This window comes from Scyliorhinus canicula, chromosome 11 (genome assembly GCF_902713615.1).
Source record: "Scyliorhinus canicula chromosome 11, sScyCan1.1, whole genome shotgun sequence".
In the NCBI taxonomy this organism is placed as follows: domain Eukaryota; kingdom Metazoa; phylum Chordata; class Chondrichthyes; order Carcharhiniformes; family Scyliorhinidae; genus Scyliorhinus; species Scyliorhinus canicula.
This window is the reverse complement of record NC_052156.1, coordinates 113,527,212-113,533,370: the sequence shown is the minus strand read 5'-3', so window position 1 is coordinate 113,533,370 and position 6,159 is coordinate 113,527,212. Positions and strand designations below refer to the sequence as shown.

At 48.5% G+C, this 6,159-nt stretch overlaps 1 protein-coding gene across 1 annotated transcript in view; it reads left to right on the top strand.

Annotated features, from left to right (window-relative positions):
• The first annotated feature begins 414 nt into the window (after positions 1–414).
• The window catches only part of LOC119973296 (phosphatidylinositol 4-phosphate 3-kinase C2 domain-containing subunit gamma-like), a 307,465-nt gene continuing 301,720 nt past the window's right edge, over positions 415–6,159 (top strand). Inside the window, 1 exon segment of the mRNA XM_038811105.1 lies at positions 415–447. The gene's annotated coding sequence lies outside the window, so the exon portion shown is untranslated.

Below are 6,159 nucleotides of genomic sequence, written 5' to 3'. Positions count from 1 at the left end.
AAATCTGGTTCAGCTGGCTTTTCTAGTTTACTTATAGAGAAATTGATTTTCACTGAGATTTGCAAGGAATGTTCTTTATGACTTGTTCCAAAGCTCCAGGGCACTGTCATTCAATGGAGCCTAGTTGAAGTGATTTTGCACATTCGGTTTCCACATTCTTCTGTTGGTCAATGCTATGCCAACAATGAGATTTTAAGCATGTTATACAGCATAGAGTAATCTATCACACCAGTTTCTGAACCTGTTGCATCTCTTTCCCAATCAGCTCTCCTTTACTGGAACAGAATCCGTTTCACCTCATATTTGGCTGGCTGACAGGCTACACATGACGAATAAATCACTTGGGTTACAAGCTCGTGCAGGCATGCTTCTAATTTACATTCTGTTTTAAACTCTTGGAGGTTAAATGAAAACTCACAAGTTCCTAACACCTGTCGACTGGCAAAGGTAAATTTATTCCGATTAAGAAAAGATGTTATGAAATCAGTCAAGACTTACTTAACCTACTTGAGCCATAGTTTAACCATTGATCTGAGAGGCTCCTGTCAACTGTAATGGGTCAGGTAGCTAGGAATTAAAAAAAAACAGAGACATAAATCAGTATTGCAAATGTGTAACTCTAGACTTTGGTATGTAACATTAAGAGGCGCAGTGTGTAATCTATTTGATATTTATATTATAAAGGGTTTTTCAGACATGCATTTTGGACTTACTTGCCCTGAGCACAGCATGAAATCGAGGTCTCCAAAGTTCATGTATATTTTATGTTCTTATACAAACCTGCGACATTTATAATAAAGAAGGGCTGGGAGTTGGAAGCCATTGGGCAGTCACATTAGAGGGAGAGGGAGAGGGAATGCGGCACTGGAAGAAAATAGAGAACAGAAAGCAATAGAACCAGAAAAGGAGCAGACAGATTAAAAGGCACAGCGCTGCACTTAGATCAATCTATTTTGTTTCATTTCAAGATATGTGTTTTTACTGTTTCTCTCCATGAGATTGTTTTATAAACAGTTTAATTTTGTTGACTGATTTTCTGCAAACAGCCTGTGTGTGTGCACAAACCAGTGACTATTTGCCTTCATCACTAGAAGAGCAGATGACATTGGTTTCGGCAGATACCACCAAAATGCTGGAGCAAGCCTTATCCAAGAACGAGAAACAATTAACGTGGATCAGAGATTCTGGTGTTCCCAGGTTCGTGTCATATTACCCAAAGAGCTGGCGTAGCCAAGAGCTGATTCAGCTCGGTTGGCTGGACAGCTGGTTTGTGGTGCAGAGCAGGGCCAATAGTACAGGTTCAATTCCTGTACCAGCTGAGGCCATTCATGAAGGCCCCACCTTGTCAACCTTGCCCCTCACCTGTGGTGTGGTGATGCTCAGGTTAAATCGCCACCAGTCAGCTCTCCCCGTCAAAGGGGGGGATTTTGGCGACTTTACGTTTACCTTAAACAGTGAGCGGGGCGACCGGGGGGGCGGGGGGGGGGGGGGTTATACATGGAGTCAGCTCAGCTTTGCCCTGAAGGTGATAAATGGCTTGAGATAGGTAGATGGCATTTGAGATTTTCTTGATGTTCATGAACTTAATTTGACTGACAGATCAGTCACTGCAAATGGTTTTGAGTGGGTCAGCTTTGATTAACTGTAAGGTAAGCAACATCAAATTGTCACCCTGTGTCACGCTATTTTGATTTATTACAAAGGGTAACTTTCCATCACATATACCTCAGATCAGGCTGCAGAGGGAATGAGTGGGTATAACTCACCCTCCCTCAGTCACTAGTTAATCACAACTCACAGGCACTGAGCACTGGAAAACATCCATGGAAATCTGACTTCATCCTTAGGCTTAAATTTACTTGACAGATGAGCATTCAGAGTTTGAGAGTAATATTGGAAGTTTTGACATATTTATTACTTTTGGGACCAATTTAAAGTTCTGGTGTTAAATTAAATATTTTAATAAACTGGTGATATCTGTGGTGTTTACTCCTGCTCTTTTCTCATTGTAATAATAAATTTCATTCCCAGCTTGTAGTTGAGATATTGTGAATTAATTAAGAAGAATATGAAAACATGAACCAGTTTGTGCTTGATTCTGAGAGTTTATCTGATTTATTGTCCACACCGGGCATGTTCTCTCTCGGGTTAACTTTGTACATATTTCTGTTTGCTGGAAACCTGCCTTGCTCAAGGAAGTGCTCCACCCTGCTTGGAATAAGAGTTTAAGAGTGCCAGGATTGTATGACAGAGATAGATATATTCTTGTCAGGCAAGGGAATCAAAGGTTATCGGGCAGTCGAAACACAAACAGATCAACCCTGATCGTATCACATGACAAAGCAGACTCGTGGGGCCGAATGGCCTATTCCTGCTCCTATTTCACATGTTTGCATGACTCAGCATCTGAATGGAGGGAAGCCTGTTGAGAGCCACCTACCTACAACCTTTGGCGGGATTCTCCCCCCCCCCCCCCCCCCCCCCCCCCCCCCCCCCCCCGGGCCGGGTAGGAGAATCGCCGGGGCACCCTGTAAATCGTGTCATGCCACCCCAACGCCGCACGCGATTTGCTCCCTCCCCCGAAACCAGCGCCACGCGAATCAAGCCGGGCTGCTCGGAGAATTGCTGCTCGCGTCGATTCTCCGGCCCCGTGGGCCAAGCAGCCGCCGAAGAAAATGACAGTCCCGCCAGCACCGTTCTAACCTACTCTCGGGCAGGCCGGACCTGGGGGGGAGGAGGGGAGTTCCAACCCCTGGGGCCTTCCAGAGTGGCCTTGTGTGCGATCGGGACCCACCGATCGGCGGGCCGGCCTCTCTGCCGGCGGGCCTCCTTTCTTCCACCGGCAAGCCTGGATCCATGCACCATTTTTGTGCGGGGCGGCCTGGGGGAGTACGGCCACCGCGCAAGCACGGGACCCAGGCACGGGTCTTTTACGCGCCGCCGGGTCTCTGACGCGGCCAGCGGCCCCACCCACGTAAATCGCGCAATGCCCCTGCTAGCCCCACGGAGGGCGGAGAATAGGGGTCTGGGAACGGGCGCCGCGCCGGAGTAAAACACTCCGGTTTTTACTCCGGCGTCGGCACAGACTCCCGTTGGGAGAAACCCGCCCCAGGAGTCTAGGAAGGAGACTTTGTGGTATTCTTGGACCTTGTGAAATGGAATCGCATGGAGTGAATTTTTCAGAAGCAGATCAAATCCTGCATCACCCAGGTTCCATTGAAAGTGGGAGACGACCGTGTTCAACAGGTGGTGGGGACCCCGCCGGAGCGGGGGGCGCATTTTGACTGCAGTGGCCAATTAACAAGCCGCTGGCAGGACCTCAGTCCAATGATGATGGCAGCAACCCTCTCCCTCCCCCCACCCCATCAGAGCTGCTGACACAATCACAGGGCTGGCAACTCATCAGTGTCCTAATAATTGCCCTTATTTACATTTGTTCTGTATCACACTGCCACGGTCAGTCAGCTCATTCGGCCTGTAGCTCCCACTCTCTTCGAAACAAGCTGAAAGAACCTCAGACCTGTTGGACTACTGCTGAGGCAGACACTCCTGCACTCCTGTCCTCCGGGTCTCCTTGCCTGCCTACAGCTGCAGTCACACCCCCCTGTCCCTGACTACTTTCCAAACCAGAATTTCCTATCCTAAGGGATGTGACTGTCTCCTGAAACAAAGCAGCCAGGTAGTTGTCACCCTCCCTGATGTGTTGCACTGGCTGCAGCTCAGACTCCAGCTCAATGCCTCTGACCTCAAGCTCCTCAGCCACAGACACTTACTGAGATGTGCTTGCCCTGGATAACACCGGTATCCATGCGCACCGTTACGTTGCAGTCTTAACACATCACCTGCCATGCCGTATTTTAAAATTTCAATTAATTACTAAATTATTTTATTCAATTATTTATTTTCTTTCTGAGATTTATTAATCTTATCACAGATTACAGTACTATTTGAAATCTTCAGAAAATAGACTTTGACTACTTACTGGATATTCACCAGATTCTCATCAAGAGCTCACCTTCTCCCCTACAGTAGAGCAGAAGCCGATTCGTCCAGGGTGGAAAAGTTAGTAAAAGCAAAGGAGTACCTCTTTCCATTCCTCACCAAACTCTCTCTTCTCACCAAACTTCCACACTCTGCTCAAAGTTACACTCAGTGCTGTTTGCACAGAGGATGTCTGAATTTATATGTTCTGAACAAATGGACCAGTTCAAGCCAGTTTCCTTAGCTAACGCTTCCAACCACTGCCAATGGATTGCTTCTATCCCCCTACCTAGGTCGCTGGATGAGACTTTGAAGTTGAACAGTACTTGCAGTTGAATGTTAAACACAAATACAAACAATATTCAATTTTTAGAAAGATTTTTAAAATTCTCACCAAACCTCCACAGTCTGTTCAAAGTCACATTTGACAGCTTTGGCTCTCTGATTCCTTCTGTTAATTGCCTAATTTTGTTTGCACAAGGTGAAGAGGTTTCAAGTGCTTGCAGTTTCAGATATTGAAACTTTAAATGATCTGGATAACTCATACTTTATTGGCCTGTAATAAAAACAAGGTTTCCTTTTAAAGAAAATGGAAAGTTATCATAGAATTCCCACAGTGGAGAAGGAGGCTATTCAACCCATCGAGTCTGACCGGCCCTTGGAGAGTACCCTACTTAAAACCACCCTATCCCCATAACCCAGTAGCCCACCTAACATTTTGGACACTAAGGGGTAATTTAACATGGCCAATCCACCTAACCTGCACATCTTCAGACTGTGGGAGGAAATGGAGCACCCAGGGGAAATCCACGCAGATACAGTGGGAAAGTGCAAACTCCACACAGACAGTCACCCGAGGCCAGAATTGAACCTAGGTTGCTGGAGGTGCTAACCACCGTGCCACCTTGCCGCCCCAATGACTGACTGCTTTTTAAAACTTTTTTTTAAAGCTTTATTTGTTCTATCCAGTGTATAATGGGTGAATGGGCATGGAAATACGATACATTGCAATGGAGACATGAGGGGCCATTGGGGGTGGGTAGCTGCATATCTTGCCATTGAGGGACATGTGGAGTATGTTTTGAACTCAAGGTTCCTTCACGCAGACTATGAGTTTGATTCTCCGAGCCTCTATGCCGAAATTGTGTTCGGTGCAGGGGCAGAGAATGCCCGTTTACCCGGAAATTGGAACTGATGCTGCTGAAGCGATTCTCCGGTCCCCGGAAAATCACTTGTGCGTGATCTATGTGGCCCGGATAGGGGGCCATTGACAGAGGCCCTGCCCTTGATTCGCCGTGCAAAACTGGCCAAGTTCCCGGCGGCGTGGTTCTAACCACGTATCGGCCGTCCTGTTGGGGGGGGGGCAGGGGGATCGATCACGGGGGGGGGGGGCCTCATGGCCAGCCATGGGAGCGATTGGGCACGGACCCACGGGCGCGCCCGATCTTGGGGGGGTCTACATTTTTTATGACAGCCCGCGGTGCGAGTCCACCGTGTCGCATGGCTCGGCCGCCGCAGGCCACCATCGTGTGCATGCGCGGACTCCCGACCGGAGGTTCGGGGGGCCCCGTATCCGCAGCCAGAGCTGCGAGAAGCACTCTGGGGCCCTACCAGCCCCCTGCAGATAGGAGAATTGCTCAGGACTTTCTTAAGGAATATCCAGAGGGAGAAATGCCAGCATTTTTATGCTGGAGTGGGGGCATAGCCCCATTTTTGGAGAATCCAGCCTTATTTCTCCCAATCTCCCCAGCGGGTTTGATGGAAGGCGTGCAGGGAGAATATGGTAGGCGGCCCAGTAATTGATTTCATGCCGTTTCAAATTACGACAGGATTTCCCATTGGTGCCCACCATGGCAGCTCAGAAAACCAGCCACTGAGAATTTCATTTGCATCCCATCAGTGGGATGTATGCAGATGTCGGGACTCACCTGAACAATGCCTGCCGCTGCCTCCCGCATTCAATATTGAGGCCACCCCACAACCCTGGACCCTGGAACACCGCAGCAGTGGCTGGAGGTGTGGGGTGGGAGTGGGGGTGGGGGGAGCATTTGTAAGTGGAACTTCCAGATTCGGTGCCTTGGAGGGAATTCCTCTTCCCACAACAGAATGTGCCTGGAGACCCACCTTCTTTCTCAGGTGATACATTCTCCTGCCTCACAGCGCACCAAAAGGAGGTCC